We start from the raw sequence: 22,575 nt of genomic DNA, 5'->3' as shown, positions 1-22,575 counted from the left end.
AAGAGTATGGGTGAGAGTAGATAATCATATTTAGGGAACATATACGTTGATGTGGGTTTAGCCATGGGAAAAACACTTTGATACAAACTAAAATCTGAAGCCATTTGATATTTAAATTAAAATGTCATAGAGATTTTCTTTTTTCTTTTTCTAATAATTCCCCTCGTTTCTTCCTTTGTTTTTATCAAATAGTTTAATAAAAATTTTATGCATACTTATTGTTTAGAGACCAGTTGTTCTATAAGATTGTTACAAAAAACAGCAAGCAAGTCTCTTCCCTGGGGTTCCTTATTTCCTCTTCTGCACTTTGATCCTCTGACTTTTAGTTGATTAGTCCATTTTCTAGAGATCATGGCTGTATTGCTTTCTTGATTTTAGAGTTTTGGGCATTATAGATTCCTATCTATAGGAGATGATTTTGCTTGCTTGCTTCCTTCTGCCCCTACTGTATTATTTTTATATCCCCAATCTCCCAATATAAGTTTTATCCTGATTTTGTTAAGTCATTGTTGAGTATTTACACTATTATAGTTATATGAGGGCTTTTCACAGCTGAGCCATGTGGTGAACTATGATCACTTTTCTTTTTCTGTCCTTTTTGTTTTTCTGTGTTTTTAAAAATGTTTTTAGAGTTAATAATCATCTTGTTTCTTTTGTTCACTTTCACCAACTGTCTAATTTTCATTGGGAGACTTCCAGACACTTTGTGTTTTATTGGTTTTGTCTTCTCTAAGCCTCTAACCTGAACTGGTTGTTCCCACACTAGGCACAGAGCTGTGGTCCGAGGATCTCCCTTCACCTCCCCCCACATTGCGTTTCCTGTTTTCCATATTCCATGTCTTCCTCTTTCTTGGTTTATTCTCTCATTGTCCTGGTGTTAGTCTCCCAGTAGCTTCCTGAGAAAGCTTGCATGTAAACGTTCTTCAGCTTTGCATATCTGAAAATGTCTTTATGTTTCTCTCAAACTTGATTGGTAGTTTGACTGGGTATAGAATTCCAGGTGGAAATAATTTTCCTGCAAAATTTTAAAGACATTTCTCCGTTGTTTTCCAGTTTTCAGTGTTGCTATTGATGAGACTAAGCTGTTGTGGGCCTGTCTTTTGTGACTTGTTTTACTCTCTGAAAACTTTTCAGATCTCCTGTTTATCCCAGTGTTCTGAAAATTTACAATGATCTGCCGTGGCATGGGTCTCTTTCCATTTTTGCTGATGCTCTGAAGGTTCTTTGTATTGGAAAATCCTCTCCGTTTATTTCTGTAAAATTTTATTGAATCCTTTTGTTGATGATTTCTTCTCCATTTTTGGGGAACTCCTATTAATTTGATGTTAGATCTTTAATTTTCTTATCTCTCCTATTACTCATCTTTTTAATTTTTTGTTCTACTTTCTGTGAAGAGTTCCTCAGCTCTATCTTTTAATCCTTCTATGAGTTTGTCATTTCAAAGAACCCCTTTTTTTTAACTTCTCTGCATGTTCTTTTTATACTGCCTTGCTCTTGTTACATAGTTGTAAAATGTCCTTTTGTCTCTGTGAGAAAAATACTAATAGATTAAAAAAAATTTTTTTTTCCTTCCTTTGCTCCAAAGCTGCATTTATCTATTCATTATATATTTTTTCTGGTCTCTTTTATATTAGAGTCTTTCATTAGATGTCTGGCAGTTTTTGTGTGTTCATATTTAATAGTGAGGCATGAAAAAGCTGATTGGAAGCTATGAGCATATGAGAGGGGGCTTATTGATTACAATTTTCACAGTAGGGTCATCTGACTAATATATTTCATTGAGGAACCTTCTGTGTCAATAACTTTAGGTCTTTCTGTTGAGGCTGGTCAGATTTCTCAGAGAAGACTCTTTAAGTCTCTTGGCTTGAGAGTGAAGGCCTGGCTGCCAACATTCTAGGAACCAAGCATTCAGCATCCTGGGTGTATGCATTCACCTGAACTGTTGTTTTCAGTATAGTATGTACTCTACTCAGCTGTGCCCACTGTCACTTGCACAGGGAACCACTGCTTTATGTCCTTAAGAAAATCCCAGTACTTTGCTGGGATAGGGGAAGGGATCTGGTGTGCCTGACTGCTTCATAAATTTACTTTAACCAGTCCTCCTTATTTTGCCACCTCTGCCTCCACTCTTCACCCTGGTTTAAGTAAAATATTATTAATATTCAAACTGATTTGTAAAACCGAGGGAAAACTTGCTTTGTAAAAAGGTTTTTTTCTTGTTTATTTCCTTGCTTTGAGTTCCCTCTAGCTTCCTGTTTTTCTGTTTTTGTAATCTTCTTAGAACAGGATGGACTGGGGCCTGTGTCTTATGAGCAGGGAGACCATACATTCTCTTTTGCATGGGACAGTCCCAGTTTATGCCTAATTATTAATTGTACTCTCTTTTAGTCTTAGAAGTGGGTCCTCTTTGGACAATAAACAGTACAGTTACCCTACTTTAAAAGCCCCAGGGCTTGGAGATAAGAGTTTGATTTGGTTTGGTTTTGCTTGTTTTTATTTGAAGACAGTTCTCTTCTGGCTCAGTAACTGGTTTACTAATCAGTACTCTGAATGATAAAATAGTGAACATTATTTAAGATTTTAGTGGTTTCTTAGTTGTTAACTTTAGACTTGCAGTTTAATTGGGGCACTTTTCAGATAATCTGACAGATTCTCCCGTTAGACACTTACTGTTACCCTGTTGAAAAGAACTTAAGAGTAATTCCCTGATAGTTAGATTTCCCAACAGACTATCTGTAGGAGTCCTGAAACAAGTCCACCAAAGACAGCTTCACAAGTAGTAGGAGAAGATGATTAAGCCCCCTGTATGTTTGTTTGACTGTATATTTCAAATGTTCACCTAGTGCTTTGTGGTGATTCAGTAATATTTGTTGAATTGAATTGATCTTTGATAACAAGCAGCTGATACATTGATATTTTCTTACCTGCCGTAGAACTTGGTATTCACTCTTTTGGCAATTTCCAAACTAAAAGTACAAAAGCCTCAAATGATACCTCAAAGTAAATGCCACCCTGGGCCACATGCTTATCTCTGATGTTTAGTGACGAATAGCATCAGTTCTTATAGACTGTGGTATCTGTGAAGCAAGATGTAGATTTGCAAGAACCGAGTGTCTTGGTCCCTGACATCCTCCTTCTCCCCACCTGCCCAAATCCTGGGTAAAAACCTCTCATACCTCACAGGTTATTGAAGCAAATAAGAATATATGTAAAAGCACTCTGTAAACTGTAAAGCACTCTACAGATAATATTTTAATTTAATATCCACTGACATTTCTTTTGTGTCTGTTTTGAAAGCCACTTCAAATTTTCCAATACCAGTAGATCCCCCTGAATGAAAAAAAAGAATAAATTCAATTACTCAACACCTTGTATTTAAAGTAGAATATTACTGAGAGTCTGGAATATTCAAGAGCATGTGTTTTTTATCTTTCCATATAGAAAACCTACTTTTTCAAAATTGACGTTTAGACATTATTTATAAAATTTACTCATACAAGATTATTTTTATTTTACAGCTAATTTGTATTAAGAGAATATGTACTGGATATGAAGAACATAATAGTAGATATAGAGTGGTTACTCTGAATAAATTAAAAAATAAACTTGTTCTGCCTGTAGATTCTTCTTGCCTTCATATTACTCATGAAGAATCTGCTGATTTCCTTGAGCTTCCATGGAATTGTTGCTTATATAAAATAGAATGTATTTCCAGCATAGAATGTATTTTCAGCATACTGTTTTCAGCATAGAAATATTTACTTAAAATTTAGATGCCTCTTGAAAATTTATTGGAAGAATATAAAACTAGATCTAACTACTTGATAAACAAATGTTGGTAGTAGAATTCAGGCAAGTCTGTTGTTGAATAGTGTTAAAATATTAGATCAAGGAAAGTCCTTTTATGTAATTATTAGACTCAAAATTATGAAAGTTTTATCAGCTAGATTATTATCATATTTATAATTAATGCAAGATTCAGACTGTTCGTTAAATATAAGTGCATTTCTGAAATACACTTTTGTGTGAGTGGGCAAATAAAATACATGGATACTATACCAAATTTTCTATATAGGCAATAATATTACAGTTCTAATATTAGAACTGCACCACCAGGTAAGTCCAAACTTCTTTCTTTAAAACTGAAGTTGTTGGAGACTTCCCTGGTGGCGCAGTGGTTGGGAATCCACCTGCCAATGCAGGGGACACGAGTTCAAGCCCTGGTCTGGGAAGATCCCACATGGCTCGGAGCAGCTAAGCCTGTGTGCCACAGCTACTGAGCCTGCGCTCTAGAGATCACGAGCCACAACTACTGAGCCCATGCACCACAACTACTGAAACCTACATGCCTAGAGCCTGTGCTCCGCAACAAGAGAAGCCACCGCGATGAGAAGCCCGCGCACTGCAACAAAGAGTAGCCCCCGCTCACGGCAACTACAGAAAGCACACATGCAGCAATGAAGACCCAATGCAGCCATAAATAAATAAATAAATAAATAAAATTTATTAAACGAAAAAAAACAACTGAAGTTCTTAATTAGAATTAGATCCAGTTGAGACCTTCAAGATGGCGGAGGAGTAAGGTGTGGAGTTCATCTTCCTCCCCACAAATACATCGGAAATACATCTACATGTGGAGCAACTCCTACAGAACACTTAATGAACGCTGGCAGAAGACCTCAGACTTCCCAAAAGGCAAGAAACTCCCCACGTACCTGGGTAGGGCAAAAGAAAAAAGAAAAAACAGAGGCAAAAGAATAGGGACAGGACCTGCACCTCTGGGAGGGAGCTGTGAAGGAGGAAAAGTTTCCACACACTAGGAAGCCCCTTCACTGGTGGAGATGGGGGGTGGAGGCGGGGAAGCTTCGGAGCCACGGAGGAGAGCACAGCAACAGTGCTGCAGAGAGCAAAGCGAAGAGATTTCCACACAGAAGATCGGTGCCGACTGGCACTCACCAGCTCGAGAGGCTTGTCTGCTCACCCACTGTGGGGGCTGGGGGCTGGGGGCTGGGAGCTGAGGCTCAGGCCTCGGAGGTCAGATCCCAGGGAGAGGACTGGGGTTGGCTGCGTGAACACAGGCTGAAGGGGGCTAGTGCGCCACAGCTAGCCGGGAGGGAGTCCGGGAAAAAATCTGGAACTGCCTAAGAGGCAAGAGAACATTGTTTCAGGGTGCGTGAGGAGAGGGGATTCAGAGCACCGCCTAAATGAGCTCCAGAGATGGGCGTGAGCCACGGCTATCAGTGCAGACACCAGAGACAGGCATGAGATGCTAAGGCTGCTGCTGCAGCCACCAAGAAGCCTGTGTGCAAACACAGGTCACTATCCACACCTCCCCTCCCGGGAGCCTGTGCAGCCCACCACGCCAGGGTCCCGTGATCCAGGGACAACTTCCACAGGCGAACACACGGCACGCCTCAGGCTGTTGCAACATCGCACTGGCCTCTGCCACTGCAGGCTCGCCCCGCATTCCCTACCCCTCCCTCCCCCCGGCCTGAGTGGACCAGAACCCCCGAATCAGCTGCTACTGTAACCCTGTCCTCTCTGAGCGAAGAACAGACACCCTCAGGCGACCTACACACAGAGGCGGGGCCAAATCCAAAACTGAACCCCAAGAGCTGTGCAAACAAAGAAGAGAAAGGGAAATCTCTCCCAGCAGCCTCAGGAGCAGCAGATTAAATCTCCACAATCAACTTGATGTACCCAGCATTTGTGGAATACCTGAATAGACAACAAATCATCCCAAAATTGAGGCGGTGGACTTTGGAGCAGCTGTAGACTTGTGGTTTGCTTTCTGCATCTAATTTGTTTTTGGTCTCATATTTATCTTAGTATTTAGAGTTTAGTATCATCGGTAGATTTGTTTATTGATTTGGTTGCTCTCTTCTTTTTTTTTAATATATATAGATATATATATATATTTCCCTTTTCTCTTTTTGTGAGTGTGTATGTGTATGCTTCTTTGTGTGATTTTGTCTGTATAGCTTTGCTTTTACCATTTGTCCTAGGGTTCTGTCTTTTTTTTTTTTTTAGTATAGTTTTTAGCGCTTGTTATCATTGGTGGATTTGTTTTTGGGTTGGGTTTGGTTGCTCTCTTCTTTCTTTCTTTTTTTAATTACTTTTAAATTATTAATAATTTATTTTTTATTTTTTATTTTAAAAACTTTATTTTATTGTATTTTTTTCTTTCTTTCTTTCTTTTTTTCTCCCTTTTCTTCTGAGCCATGTGGCTGACAGGGTCTTCATGCTCTGGCCGGGTGTCAGGCCTGTGCTTCTGAGGTGGGAGAGCTGAGTTCAGGACATTGGTCCACCAGAGACCTCCCAGCTCTATGTAATATCAAATGGTGAAAGCTCTCCCAGAGATCTCCATCTCAACGCTAAGACCCAGCTCCACTCAACGACCAGCAAGCTCCGGTGCTGGACACCCTATGCCAAACAACTAGCAAGACAGGAACACAGCCCCACCCATTAGCAGAGAGGCTGCCTAAAATCATAAGGCCACAGACACCCCAAAACACACCAGCGGACGCGGTCCTGCCCACCAGAAAGACAAGATACAGCCTCATCCACAAGAACACAGACACCAGTTCCCTCCACCAGGAAGCCTACACAACCCACTGAACCAACCTTAGCCACTGGGGGCAGACACCAAAAACAACAGGAACCACGAACCTGCAGACTGCGAAAAGGAGATCCCAAACACAGTAAGTTAAGCAAAATGAGAAGAAAGAGAAACACACAGCAGATGAAGGAGCAAGGTAAAAACCCACTAGACCAAGCAAACTAGAACAAAAAACAGAACTAGAACTAAAAATTTCACAATTTGTATGGAAACACAAAAGACCCCAAATAGCCAAAGCAATCTTGAGAAAGAAAAACGGAGCTGGAGGAATCAAGCTCCCAGACTTCAGACTATACTACAAAGCTACAGTAATCAAGACAGTATGGTACTGGCACAGAAACAGAAATATAGATCAATGGAACAGGATAGAAAACCCAGAGATAAACCCATGCACATACGGTCACCTTATGTTTGATAAAAGAGGCAAGAATATACAATGGAGAAAAGACAGCCTCTTCAATAAGTGGTGTTGGAAAACTGGACAGCTGCATGTAAAAGAATGAAATCAGAACACTCCGTAACACCATACACAAAAATAATCTCAAAATGGATTAAAGACCTAAATGTAAGGTCAGACACTATAAAACTCTTAGTGGAAACCATAGGCAGAACACTCTATGTTTTTGATTCACCTCCTAGAGAAATGGAATTAAAAACAAAAATAAACAAATGGGACCTAATGAAACTTAAAAGCTTTTGCACAGCAAAGGAAAACATAAACAAGATGAAAAGACAACCCTCAGAATGGGAGAAAATATTTGCAAATGAAGCACCTAACAAAGGATTAATCTCCAAAATTTACAAGCAGCTCATGCAGCTCAATATCAAAAAAACGTACAACCCAGTCCAAAAATGGGCAGAAGACCTAAGTAGACATTTCCCCAAAGAAGATACACAGATTGCCAACAAACACATGAAAGGATGCTCAACATCACTAATCATTAGAGAAATGCAAATCAAAACTACAATGAGGTATCACCTCACACCAGTCAGAATGGCCATCATCAAAACTCTACAAACAATAAATGCCGGAAAGGGTGTGGAGAAAAGGGAACCCTCTTGTACTGTTGGTGGGAATGTAAATTGATAACAGCCACTATGGAGAACAGTATGGAGGTTTCTTAAAAAACTAAAAATAGAACTACCATATGACCCAGCAGTCCCACTACTGGGCATATACCCTGAGAAAACCATAATTCAAAAAGAGTCATGTACCACAATGTTCATTGCAGCTATTTACAATAGCCAGGACATGGAAGCAACCTAAGTGTCCATCAACAGATGAATGGATATAGAATATGTGGCTCTTATATTGGAATGTTACTCAGCCGTAAAAAGAAACGAAATTGAGTTATTTGTAGTGAGGTGGATGGACCTAGAGTCTGTCACACAGAGTGAAGTAAGTCAGAAAGAGAAAAACAAATACCGTATGCTAACACATATATATGGAATCTAAAAGAAAAAAAAAAAGTTCTGAAGAACCTAGGGGCAGGACAGGAATAAAGATGCAGATGTAGAGAATAGACTTTAGGACATGGGGAGGGGGAAGGGTAAGCTGGGACGAAGTGAAAGAGTGGCATGGACGTATATACACTACCAAATGTAAAATAGATAGCTAGTGGGAAGCAGCTGCATAGCACAGGGAGATCAGCTTGGTGCTTTGTTACCACCTAAAGGGGTGGGATAGTGAGGGTGGTGGGGAGACCCAAGAGGGAGGAGATATGGGGATATATTATATGTATAGCTGATTCACTTTGTTATAAAGCAGAAACTAACACATCATTGTAAAACAATTATACTCCAATAAAAATTTAAAAAAAAACAATTAGATCCAATTAGTAATTAAATTAAGTAGTGTATTTACTACTTAGATACAACAGACATATTATCTTCTAAGATGTACAACTATCGTCAAAGAATGTCAAAGAGACTTAGGAAAATCCAGCTCTAAACTTTCATAAATGAAAAACTTGAAGTCCAGGATATTATCTTAATTTTTCATCTCATCACATGCTATGTTTACAATTTAAATTCTGAAACTCTAGCAGGGTAAAAAATGCCTTAAATACTGATGTTATGAGAGAAGAGTAGGTGAAGACCCATACCCATTTTTCTGCTTTCTTTTTCTCTCTGCCGTCTCTAATTAGGGGAAAGACTGCAACTGAAAGATGAACTAAGCTAAATTAGGGAAGCTTAAGGCTTGTTAATCATTACTTTTCAATGCTAGCAACCATTTTTACCAGTCCCCAAGGCATAGTTGCAGATTACACAAAAATATCTTAATGTCTTTGTTAGCCTTTTTCTTTTCTTTTTATACCCACTTCCATTTTCTGTCTTTCCTGTATTGCCCATCCACCCTACGCCCGGCATATACATGCACCAGCTGCCACCAGACTATCCACTGCCCTCCAGCCCTTAGCTATATTCTCAACCAAAATTATTATTTCTCATTTCTATCCTATTTAACATTCCTGGTATTAGAGTTTGGTGGTGATTGGATTGCATGATTAAATTTACATGAAAACTAATCTTGAATGCCTTGGGATAATTATTGGTATGAATTTGTGACTGGATAATCTCCAAGGGTTTCCTTTCCTCTGCTGCCAATCTCAGGGCTGCTATATCAGGGAATCCGCAGACAAACGTGTGGCCCAAATCCTGGCTCTTGTCATCTTTCTTTCTCTACAAGGACCCGCCCCCCCCACTGGATTCACTAGTAAAATAAGAAAAGAAAAAAAAGGAAACTTGAGAGAAGTAAACAGTAAATGGTAAATTGAGAAAAAATAAGTTGAGAAATAGAAATTTGACGAATGAATTGAGAAATAATGCATTATTGGGTTTAGTGTCTACATCCCAGGTTTCCAGGAGCAAACACTTTTCAAAATATCCTGTCCATTTAGGGAAGTATTTTACCAGTATTTAACAAGTTATGTATTCCTATTTTTTACACAAGGAATAGACAGTATTTAAAAATTATATAGGAATCTCCTTTATATTAATGATTCTGTTTTGCCAGAAATAAATGAAAACATTTGAATGTTCTACAAATTGTATGCTTAGCCTTGGGCAGTTTAATTCACAAATGGAGATGGGCATTCAGACTGAGATGTCAACTGATTGCCACTCATTAAACCGAAGCAGCTCACCCTTTTAACAAATTGTTATTTAAAGATATTTTATTGATTAATTTTTTTTTCAGCTTTAGGGTGTGGTATAATTGACATATAGTAAAGTGAGTATACTTAAAATGCACAATTTGATAAACTGTGACATATGTATAAATTATGAAGCCATATGAATAATCAAGATAATGAACATAGTGGTTCCACTTCTGAAATGAAAAATTCATAGAATCAGCAGTCGACTTGAACTCGTAGAAGAAAGAACCAGTGAATTTGAAGATAGATTGATAGAGATTATGCAATCTGAAGAACAGATTTTAAAAAATGAATAAAATGAACAGAGCATCAAGGAAATGTGGGATACTGTGAAGCACACGAATATGTGAAAAAGAGGACAGGAGAGGGAGATGGGAGCAGAAAAAATTTTCAAAGAAGTAATGGATGAAAACTTCCCAAATTTGATGAAAAACGTAAATCTACACAACCAAGAAGCTCAATGAATTTCATGTAGGATAAACACAAAGAAATCTATAGATACATAATGTAGTAAAAATGCTGAAAGACAGAAACCTTTGGAAGCAACAAGAGATGGTGTATCCATTCATATTTTGATGGATATTTGGATTTTTCAACTTTTGGCTATTACAAATAAAGCTGCTATGAATACTCATGTATTAATACAAGTCTTTGTATGGACATATATTTTTATTTCTTTTTGATAAATATCTAGGAGTGGAATGGCTTGGGCAAGTGGTAGGTATAGATTTAATTTTTTAAGGAACTGCCAGATTGTTTTCCAAAATAGTTGTGCTATTTTCCATTTCTACTAGTAGTGTGTAAGAGTCCCAGTTGCTCCACATCATTGCCAATAATTGATATGTGGTAAGTTTTTGTAATTTTAGTCATTCTGGTGGGTGTGTTGTATCATCTCATTGTGGTTTTAGTTTGCATCTCCCTAATGATTAATGACTTGTTGAGCATCTCTGCATGTGATTATTGGCCATCCTTTGTGTCTTTTGATGAAATTCCAATTTTACTTTTCCCTTTTAATTGAGTTGTCTTTTCATTCTTGAGTTGTAAGAATTCCTTATGTGTTCTACATAGATTTCCTTTGTCAGGTACATATTTTTCAGATATTTTCTTCAAATATTTTATTGACAGTGTTTGTTGAAGAGCAAAAGTTTTTGTTTTTTATAAAGTCCAATTTAAAAAATTTTGTTAATGGTTTCTTTTGAGTTGTAATTAAGAAATCTTTACTAAACCAAGGTCACACAGATTTTCTCTTATGTTTTCTTCTAGAAGTTTCATATTTTTAGCTCTAACATTTGAGTCTATGATTCATGCTGAGTGAATTTTTGTATATGATGCATAGTATGGGTCAAGGTTCCTTTTCTTTTTGCATATAGATATTTAATTGTTCCAATACTGTTTGTCAAAAAAAGTATCTTTTCTCCATTGAATTACCTTAGACATCTTTGTCAAATGTGTGTTTTATATTTTTGAGTTCCCTATACTGTTCCATTAATTTATGTTTATGCCAATACCACACTGAGTTGATCACTTTGCTTTATAATAGGTCTTGAAATCATTTAGTGTTAGTTGTCCAGCTTTGCTTTTCTTGTCTAAAAATTTTTCAGCTATTCTAGGTTCTTTGCATTTCCATATAAATTTTAGAATCTGCTTGTCAGTTGCTGCAAAACAGTCTGCTGGGATTCTGCTGGGATTTTAATTGGCATTTCATTTGAACCTGTAGATCATTTGGGGAGAATTGTCATCTTAAAAATATTGTTTCTTCTCATCTGTGAACAGGTATATCTCTGTTTTTTTTTAGGTCTTCCTAACTTTCTCAGCAATGTTTTTTCACTTTGTCAAATTTATCTCAAATTATTTCCTATTTCTTGATGCTGTTTTTTATTTCAATTTTTGATAATTGCTAATATAAAGAAAGAGTACAATTTGTATTTTGTATATTAACCTTGTATCCTACAACTTTGCTAGTAAACTCATTAATTTTAATCACCTTGTCTCTCTACCTTTTTTGTTTGTTTGGCCCCTGTGTTTTATGTTAGGGCTTTCCTCCAATCTTTGGTGATTCTTTGATGTCTCTTTATATATATATAAGGTGTGACATTAAGATTATTGAACATTTTGTGTGCACATGTGAGGCTTGATACCTGGTGGGCTTCATCAGATAGTGATAAATTGGGGGTGGGGTTCCCCATGTTTCAGGATCTATAAATCTTATCTCTTAGACCAGTTGGTATTTTCAAAGAAGGGTCCTGTGGTATCATCTGGTAGAGGGTGTTGGGCTGTCTGTATTGTAAACCTACTATTCTAAGCTGCCTGTAGTTAAAATTTTGACTTCCACTTTCACTGTTTTTGTATTATAATAATTTTGTTATAATTTTGATGTTTATTATGTTTTGTTTAAGTATATAACTTAAATAAGTGTACTGTCTACCACTTATGTATTGTCTAAGTATGTAATTTAAATGATTTCTTAATTTTGGAGTTTAGTGAGGAACCATTTTTATACATATTCCATAGATTCTAGGAAAGATAGTTTGTGTGTGTGTGTGTCTGTGTATACATGTATATATGAATACAGCAATATTTTAACAAGAGTATGTGTGTTATGAGATTGCTATTCTCTAGGTTTATAGCTTTATTTTTTCTGCACGTTGTGATATACAGAAGTGCATTAAACTTGCCACGACAGTTTTTTTTTCTGTCAGTTTCACTTTATAATTTCTAATTTTTTAATATACATTTTAATAGTATTTATTTGTTATGTCATCACTGTGGCCATTTCCTGCTATCTAGTACAGCCGTTTTCTTTGTTCCATTCTTACCTTGGTTTCTCCTTAGGCTGGTAATACTTTTGCAGTTCATCCTTCCTTTTTGTTAGTGTATACCAGGTACAGCTTTTTTTGAATTTTTAACCTTCTTGTTTCATTATGTTTTATTAGTATTTCATATAATCAATTTTTAGATTACTTTTGACTCTACCTGGAAGTCTGGATATTCAATAGGCTTTTTCAAATATTGTACTAACTGGTATGTTGGGACTTTTGACATCTGTGATTTGGTTGTTTTCTGTCCCCTTTTTAAAAAGGGGTCCTAGTTTTTTCCTTTGAATTATGTCATTAACTGTATGGGCAGTTTGTTAGATCAGAAGGCATGTATTCTGTTTTTTTAATACTACTTGTGATACCTTTCAGTTAAAAAATCACACATCTCTGTTTCTCTAAGTATCAACATCATAAATTAAATATATTTTCCCTCCCTTGTATAAAATGAAATAATTAATACACAGTAATCTATCCCTTCCTCATCTCACTACCTAGTTACTTTAGAGGATTTAATTTTTTTACATTATGAATCTTTATCAGAAACTATTTTCAACTTTTATATTCTTTCTTTTTTTAAAATTAATAGCTTTTTTTAAAAAAGCAGTTTTAGGTCCACAGTACAATTTGAGTGGAAAGTACAAAGAGTCCCATATAACCTCTCACCCTCCCTCCCCCAGTTTCCCCTTAAAATTGATGAGTCGGTATTAATACATTATTTTAACTTAAGTCCATACTTTACATCAGGGTTCACTTTGTGTTGTACATTGTATGGGTTTTGATGACTGTGTAAATGATATGTACCACCATTGCAGTATCAAAGACTATAGTTTCATAGCCCTAAAAATCCCGTGTGCCCCACTTACTCATTCCTCCCTCCCTCTCTCCCAAGTCCCTGGTAATCACTGATGTCTCCATATTTTTGTCTGTTCCAGGAATGTCATATAGTTGGAATTACACAGTATATAGTCTTTTTAGGTTGGCTTCTTTCACTTAGTAGTATGCATTTAAGATTCTCCATGTCTTTTTCTGGCTTGATAGTTCATTTCTTTTTATCACTGAATAACATTCTACTGTATGGATGTACAACAGTTTGTTTATCCCTTTATTGAAGGACATCTTAGTTATTTCTAGGTTTGGTTTTTTTTAAATGTTTTTTTTTGATTTTTTTTTAAATTAATTTATTTATTTATATTTATTTTTGGCTGTGTTGGGTCTTCGTTTCTATGCAAGGGCTTTCTCTAGTTGCGGCAAGCGGGGGCCACTCTTCATCGCGGTGCGCGGGCCTCTCACTATCGCGGCCTCTCTTGTTGTGGAGCACAGGCTCCAGACGCGCAGGCTCAGTAGTTGTGGCTCACGGGCCCAGTTGCTCAGCGGCATGTGGGATCTTCCCAGACCAGGGCTCGAACCCGTGTCCCCTGCATTGGCAGGCAGATTCTCAACCACTGCGCCACCAGGGAAGCCCCTATTTCTAGGTTTTGACAATTATGAGTAAAGCTACTGTAAACATTTGTGTGCAGGTTTTTGTGTGGACGTAAGTTTTCAGCTCACTTGAGTAAATACCAGGGAGTGCAATTGCTGGGGTCATAAGGTAAGAGCATGTTAGTTTTGTAAGAAACTGTCAAACTGTCTTCCAAGTTGTCTGTACCATTTTGCATTCCCACCAGCAATGAATGAGAGTTCTTGTTGCTCCACATCCTCACCACCATTTGGTGTTGTCAGTGTTTTGGATTTTGGCCATTTTAAGAAGTGTGTAGAGTGTCTTGTTTTTGTATTCTTTTTTGTAAACATATTTCCCACCTTTATTTTTTAAATAACAAATTTATTGAGATATAATTCACAAACCATGAGATTCACCCCTTTAAATGTGCATTTCTTTGGTTTTCAGTATACTGACAAGTTGTACAGCCATGAACATTATCTAATTTTGGAACATTGTCTCTGTCCATGTACCATTAGCAGCCACTCTCCATACCCCCCCACCACCAGAAGCCCCTGGAAACCACTCATCTTTCTGTCTCAGTGGATTTGCCTGTTTTGGATATTTCATATAAATAGAATCATACAATATGTGGCCTCTTGAGACTAGCTTGTTTCATTTAGCCTAGTGTTTTCAGGATTCCTCCATGTTGTATGCATCAGAACTTCATTCCTTTTCATGGCTAAATAGTATTCTCTTATATGAATATATACCATATTTTGTTTATCATTGAGTGGTTGATGGATGTTTGGGTGGTTCCCACCTTTTGGTTATGCTGAATAATGTTGCTGTGATCATTCATGAACAAGTTTCTGTGTAAACGTAGGTTTTCAGTTCTCAGTGTATGACTAGGAGTAGAATTGCTGGATCATATGAAAATTCTGTATTTAACATTTTGAGAAACTTCCAAACTATTTTTCAAAGTGGCTACACTATTTTACTATCTCACTAACAGTGTATGAGGGTTCCAGTTTCTCTGCATCCTCATCAACACTTGTTATTGTCTGTCTTTTTTATTTTAGCCATCCATTTGATTTAGTATGTGTGAAGTGATTGCTCATTGTGGTTTGATTTTCATTTCCCTAATTGCTAATATTGAGCATCGTTTCATGTGTTTATTGGCTATTTGTATATCTTCTTTGTAGAAATATATATTTTAATGATTTGCACATTTTTAATTGGGTATTTGTCTTTTTCTTGTTGAGTTCCTTATATATTCTGGATATAAATCCCTTGTGAGATACATGATTTGCAAATATTTTCACAAGTTTTGTGGGCTTTCTTTTCACTTTTTTGATGGTGTTCTTTGAGGCACAAAACGGTTTTAATTTTGATAAAGTCTAATTTATATGTATTTTTCTTTTGTTATTTTGGTTTTAATGTCATATCTAAGAAGCCATTGCCTAATCCAAGGTCATGAGGATTTACTCCTACATTTTCTTATAAGAGTTTTACAGTTTTAGTTCTTATATTTAGATCTATAATCCATTCTGAGTTAATGTCTGTATGTGGTGTGAGATGTCAGGATCCGTCTCATTCTCTTGCTTGTGGATATCCAGTTGTCCCAAGTACCATTTGTTGACTTCTTTTTCCATGTAATGTTGCCCTTGTGGAAAATCAGTTGACTATAAGTGTAAGGGTTTATTTCTGGACTTCCAACTGTACCATTGATCCATATTTCTATCCTTATGCCAGTACCACACACTCTCGATTACTGTAATTTTGTAAAAATTATTGAAATTGGGAACTGTGAATCCTCCTGATTTGTTCTTCTTTTGCAAGATTGCCTAGCCCTTCTGGGTCCTTTTTACTTCCATATGAGTTTTAGGATCAGCTTGTCACTTTCTACAAAAAGCCTAAATAGAATTTTGATAGGGATTCTGTTGAATCTGTAGATCACTTTGGGGAGTATTGCCATATTAATAATATTAATTCTTTGAATCCATGAACAGGGGGTCCTTCTGTTATTTAGGTCTTTAATTTCTTTCAACTTTGTTTTTGTGGTTTTTGAGTATATGTCTTGCAATTCTTTTGTTAAATGTATTCTTAAGTATTTTATTCTTTTTGATACTATTGAAGAAAATAAATTGAATTATTTTCTTCATTTCTTTTTCAAATTGTTCATTGCTTATGTAAAGAAATACAAATTGATTTTTGTATATCAGTCTTATATTCTGCAGCCTTTCAGAACTTGTTTAGAGTGGATTCCTGAGATTTTTTCCATGTACAAGATCATGTCATATGCAAATAGAGATACTTTTACTTTTTTCCAGTCTGGATGCCTTCCCCCCCACCCCCAATTGCCCTGGCTAGAACCTCCAGTACAATGATGGATAGGAATGGCAAGATCTATTCAGATTTTCTGTTACTTTTTAACAGATTACTTTCAATAGTTTATATCTTTCTAGAAATTTTCCCATTTCATTTAGATTATCAAATTTGTTAGCATACAAGTTTGTTTATAGTATGCTCTTATTTCTTTTTTATTTCTGTAAGGTTGATAGTAATGTGGCCTGTGTCATTCCTGATTTAGTAAGTTGAATGTCCTTGTTTTCCTTACTCAGTATGGCTAAATGTTTGTCAATTTTATTGAACTATTCAAAGAACCAACTTTTGGTTTATCGATTTTTCTCAATTGTTTTTCTTGTCACAGTTTCATTTATTTAAGGATTATTCTCTAATCCTTCCTTCTGCTTGCTTTGTATTCAGTTTGCTCTTTTTCTACTTTCTAAAGGTGGAAGGTTAGTTTATTGATTTGGAATTTTCTTTAGTATATGCATTTACAGCTATCAATATCTTTATATGCACTACTTTAGCTGCATCTCATAAGCTTTAGTAACTTACATTTTTGTTTTTATTCATCTCGAAATGTTTTCCAATTTCCCTTGTGATTTCTTTTTGTTTTCCCTTGTGATTTAGGGGTTAATTTCATATTTTTATGAATTTCCAAATTTTTAAAAATTATTCATTTCTAATTTTATTGCATGGTGGTCAAAGATTATACTTTGTATGATTTCAGGGTTTTGAAATATAGATATTTGTTTAATGGCTTGCTTATGGTCTACCCTGGAGAATGTTTGTATGTGCACTTGTGAAGAATATGTATACTGCTGCTGTTGTTGGATGGCTTGCTCTCTAGGTGTTTGTTATGTCTAATTGGTTGATAGTACTGTTCAAGTCTTCTATGTCCTTGCTGATCTTTTCCCAGTTTTACCTATTATTGAATATATAGATATATTTATTTATAATATATAGATTATCTATATACATGTGTATCTATAGATATGATAGATATCTAGATATACTCATGTAAAGAGATTTATTGTAAGGAATTAACTCATGTAGTTATGGAGGCTGGGAAGTCCAGAATCTATAGTGTGGGCCAGCAGGCTTGAGACCCAAAGAGAGCTGATGGTGTAGATGAAGTTTGAAGGCAGTTTGCTGGAGAATTTCCTCTTGCTCAAGGAGGCCAGTCTTTTTGTTCTTTTCAGACCTTCAACTGTTTGGATGAAGCCCACCCACATTATGGAGGCAAACTTACCCAAGGTTCACTGATGTAAATATTAATTTCATCCAAAACACCCTCCAAGTTGATACATGAAATTAACCATTGCAAATAGTACGTAAAAACTTAGTTTCAACAAGCCCTCCTTCCCTCAGCCCTCTTTTGTACCATTTTTGTCATAGAAAATACATCTCTATACACTGTAAGCTTATCAGCACAGTAATATGTAGTTGCTTCTCATTATTTGCAGTAGTTATGTTCTATAAAGTTGCAGCAAGCACTGAAGTAGCAAATACTGAATTATTGCTCCTTGAAGAAATACAGGGTTAGCTTCCTGCAAGCCAATTCGTCATCAATCAGTACATAACCTTGTTTTATTTGTGTTTCTGTTTAAAGTTGCCTTATTTATATATTTAAAATATATTGTTGATTCATTAACATTAAACTCATGACCATTAACCCTATAACTCACGCCCGAATGAAGCTATCTAACACACGTATTTTCTCCGTAAGGCACATCATGGCCTTCTTGCTCACGGGAACACTAGACAGCACTTCAGCACTGCCTTTGGGGCTTTTTAAAGGGCAGAATCACTAACAAAAAACACAAAAATGCAAAAAACCTGGCACTAAATAGACTGCAGGGAGGATCCTTGCTTAGAATATGAGAATTAAAATAAGAAGGCAGAGCATCATCTTGTTTGACCTCAGCTGGGAATATGCACCTTGGGTGATGTGCTATATACCATGTCTGCAAACGACTGCAGAAGCACTACAAGTAGTAATTTTGGAGTTACAAATAAATTCTAGCAAGTAGGTGAATTTTCAAGTATAAAATCCATGAATAATGAGGGTCAGCTGTAATTATCATTTAATGAAGTTTTTTGAATCAGATAAGAGAACATAAAAGTCACAAACAAAAATGCATTATACTGTCTTTTTAAAAAAATTTTATTGGGGTATAGTTGATTTACAATGTTGTGTTTCAGGTGTGCAGCATAGCGATTCAGTTATACATATACATGTATTCATTCTTTTTCAGATTCTTTTCCCATATAGGTTATTGCAGAATATTGAATATAGTTCCCTGTGCTATACAGTAAGTCCTTGTTGGCTATCTATTTTATATATAGTAGTGTATGTATGTTAATCCCAAGCTCCTAATTTGTCCCTTCCCCCTTCCCATATACTGTTTTTTATATTTACTGATGTAATTACTTTTTATTGTTGTTCTTTTTTGTGTGTGTTTGGATACAGTTTAGTGACCTTTCACTTCAGCTTTTAATATTTCTTATAGTGTGGTCTGCTAGCTACAAATTCTTTCAGTGTTTTTTCTTTTTTTTAAATCTGGGAATGTCTTAATTTCTTCTTCATCTTTGAAAGATAGCTTTGTTGGATATACAGTTCTTGGTTGAGTCTTTTTTTCTTTCAATATGTCTTCTTACTGCTTTCCATCCTCATGGTTTCTAATGCAAAGTCAGTTGTTAATCTTATGGAGGGTCCCTTGCACTTAATGAAAACAGTATTTTCTCTTATTGCTTTTAAGATTCTTTGTCTTTGGCTTTTGATAGTTTGACTATGATGAGTGTAGGTATGAATCTCTGAGTTTACTTAGGGTTTGTTGAGCTTATTAGATGTGTCAATTAATGTTTTTTGGATATTCTTTATGCTCCTTTCTCTTTATCCTCTTCTTGAACTTCCAATATGAGTATGTTGGTAATCTTTCTAATGTCCAGTAGGTCCCTGTGGCACTGTTCATTTCTTTGCTTTTTTCTTTCTGTTCCTCAGATTGGTTAATCTCAATTGACCTATCTTCAAGTTCATTGATTCTTTCTTCTGCCAGCTAAAATTGCTAGTTAGCCCATCTAGTGAATTTTTCATTTAAGTTACTATATTTTTCAATCCTAAAATTTCTATTTGCTTCTTTTTTTATGATTCCTGTCTCTTTATTGATCTTTTCTCTCTGTTAGAACATCGTTTTCATAGTTTCCTGTAGTTCTTCAGATGTGGTTTCCTTTAGTTTTGTTTTTTAATTGTAGTAAAATACACTTAGCATAAAATTTGCCCTCTTAACCATTTTTAAGTGTACAGTTCAGTAGTGTTAGGTATATTCACATTTTTATGTAACCAATCTCTAGAACTTTTCTGTCTTGCAAAACTCTGTACTCATGAAACAGCAACTCTCCGTTTTTTCCTTCCTCAGTGCCTGGTAACTATCATTTTCCTTTCTGTTTTTATAAGTTTGACTAATCTATTCATCTTATATAAGTAGAATCATACAGTATTTGTCTTTTTGTAACTGATTTATTTCACTTTTCATAATATCTTCAAGGTTCATCCATGTTGGAGCATTAGTTTTTTTGAACATATATATAATAGCTGATTTTAAATCTTTGTCTAAGAAGTTTGACATCTGGGCTTCCTCAGGGACAATTTCTATTCACTATTTTTTTTTCTTTTACTGATTTTAGGCCATACTTTTGTATTTCTTCATGTGTCTCATAATTTCTTTGTTGTTTGTGTTCTCTGAGTCAGGTCAAATAAAGATAAATCCTGAGAATTGAGCCTTTCCAAGGAACTTTCAGACAGGTGGGTGACATTCTCTGGAGATGTGGCTTCTGGGGATCTCTGATCTTATTCTGCCCCTTATAGGGGTTGCTAGGCTACTGGTTTTCACAGCTGTTGTGGTTGTGAGGCTATTAGTTTTCAAGGCTACCATGAACTTGGGAGAAGGGTAGGGTGTAAAGCAAGTTAACAGACCATAAAGCTTGTTATATTTACTGAGATTCAGTTGTTTTTCTTGAATAAACAGGTTGTTGCAAGTTAATTTCTAGAATACTGAAAAAGTTGATTTTGACAACATTTGCCAGTTCTCATTGCTTTTATGGAGGAGCAGATTTTCAGACTTCCTTAGTCCCTTGTTCTAAAGGTGTGTCCTCATACATTTAGTTTGAATTCTGGGCTTAAATGATTTCATTGCTTCTGATCCTTTTATTTTGATTTATTTGTTGTTCAGATGGAATATATCTTCAGGTTACTTTTTTTTAAGGATTTGTTTATAAGTTATGTTTTGAGGCCCTTTATATTTGCTAAGGTCTCTGTTGTCTGCACCAGTAATCCCCATATGTTTTGTTCACATAGTCCATCAGTAAAAATTTTTGAAAATATATCTCTCTATAATATAAATACATATGTAATAAGGGTGTATTAGAATGCTAAGGCTGTCATAACAAAAATACCACAGACTGGGTGGCTTAAAAAAAAACAAACAAATGTATTTTCTCACAGTTTTGAAAGCTAGAAGTCCAAGATCAAGTTGTTGGCAGGTTTGATTTCTCCTGAGGTCTCCTCCGTGGCTTGCAGATGGCTGCCTTTTCAGTGTGTCCTCTCATGACCTTTTCTCTGTGCTTCTGCATCCCTGGTCTCTCTCTTTCTTCTTATAAGGACACCAGTCATATTGGATAAGAGCCCCACCTTTATGGCCTCTTTTAACCTTAATTACCTCCTTAAAGGCCCTATTTCCAAATATAGTCACATTGAGGGGACACAGTTCAATTCATAACAAAGGATAAATATGTAATATAAACATAACATAAATGTACCATTGTAGTAATGTTAGATACTTATATGTACAACACACGCAGAATAAATTTTTAAAAGTAATTATTTTTAGTGAAAACCATGTATTCTAATTAGATAATTGTTTTTATTTTATAATGTGGCTATCAAAGCTTATTCCAGAAGTAAAAGTGTCAACTCTTATCATTTTCTTGTTGTTCACATCTTTGCCTCTATTATCTTTAATGATATTTTGCAGGAATTTTTTTAAACACTCCATTTATCCATTTATATTCTGTAAAAACAGTTAATCAGGCACACATGGACTGCAGTTGTGCTATAATTACAGTTAAAGCAGATGAGTGAGGGCCCCACATCAGCCCAGTATGTTATGGGATTTCTACTCTTCTCTTAGAATATCTCATGTGTGTAACGTGTATTCCAAGTGAGGGCATTACTTCATTTTGTATATTAAATATTTTAAAAACTAATTTCTTTCTAGTATTTATAGATACGTAAAGGTGAATATATGTACTCATATTTTCTACTTGCGCTTTGTTGGGTTATTCTAAACATTCCACTTTGGTGACCACTCATCTAAACACAAAATACAGATGTAGTCACAATTGGGTAGTCGGTTCACAGGTGTTCACTTTGTTATCCTTTGTATCTTATGTGTTGTGGCATGTATTCTGTGTAATAAAATATTTTTAAAACATTTTAAAGTAGTCATAAGTTTGCTTGAAAATTCTGTAGCTGTTATCCTAACGTTCTGTCATTTATTATTGCACAAGAGGAGTCTGAGGCTTTTCAATCTGTAGTGTTGAGTCTTCTAGAATATTTTCTTGGTAATTTCTTTAATTATATCCGATTTTACATTTGCTGAGACCCCTTCTTTAGTTATATCAATTATCTATGAATTAGGTATCTTTATTTTTTCCATATATTTCCCCTACGTAGCTTTACTGCCTTTTTCTTCTGTGCTCTGGACATTTTTCTCAACCTTGTCATCATCACTGATTTAATTTCTATAGTATTTGTATGTGGCTTCCAGAGTTGATTTTAGTTACTTTATTTTACTTTATTTATTTATTTTTACTTTTTGTTGTGGAAAATATCAACCGTAACCAAAGTGGAGAAAATAGGATAATGAACCGTAAAACTTGTAACCCACCTTTAATAATTACCATCTCATGACCAATCTTATTTCATCTATTCCTACCCAGTCTCCCTCATCCCACTCCTATTTATTTTGAATCAAATTCCAGACATCATATCTTTTCATAAATATTTTAGCATCTATCCCTAAAAGATACAGACTTTTAAAAAGTATCACCATAGTATCATACTTAAAGGTGACAGTTGCCACATCATGTGTAATAAGCGGAGTATATTCCTGGATTGCCTACAAACATCTTCTCTTGCTAGAAACTTACTGAAGA

General features: G+C 35.7%; 1 protein-coding gene and 1 long non-coding RNA gene across 4 annotated transcripts in view; both read left to right on the top strand.

The window, feature by feature from the left end:
- Nucleotides 1-22,575, top strand: part of LONP2 (lon peptidase 2, peroxisomal) — a 96,137-nt gene that overhangs the window by 31,927 nt on the left and 41,635 nt on the right. The gene's annotated exons all lie outside the window — the stretch shown is intronic.
- On the top strand, nucleotides 11,606-21,858 carry LOC309616353. The gene is made up of 2 exons (XR_014237433.1): nucleotides 11,606-13,724; nucleotides 14,066-21,858. It is a non-coding gene; the product is annotated as an uncharacterized lncRNA (long non-coding RNA).

Source organism: Balaenoptera borealis (genome assembly GCF_965194805.1).
Source record: "Balaenoptera borealis genome assembly, chromosome: 19".
In the NCBI taxonomy this organism is placed as follows: domain Eukaryota; kingdom Metazoa; phylum Chordata; class Mammalia; order Artiodactyla; family Balaenopteridae; genus Balaenoptera; species Balaenoptera borealis.
The sequence above is the reverse complement of the archived record's forward strand: the minus strand, read 5'-3'. Positions and strand labels throughout refer to the sequence as shown.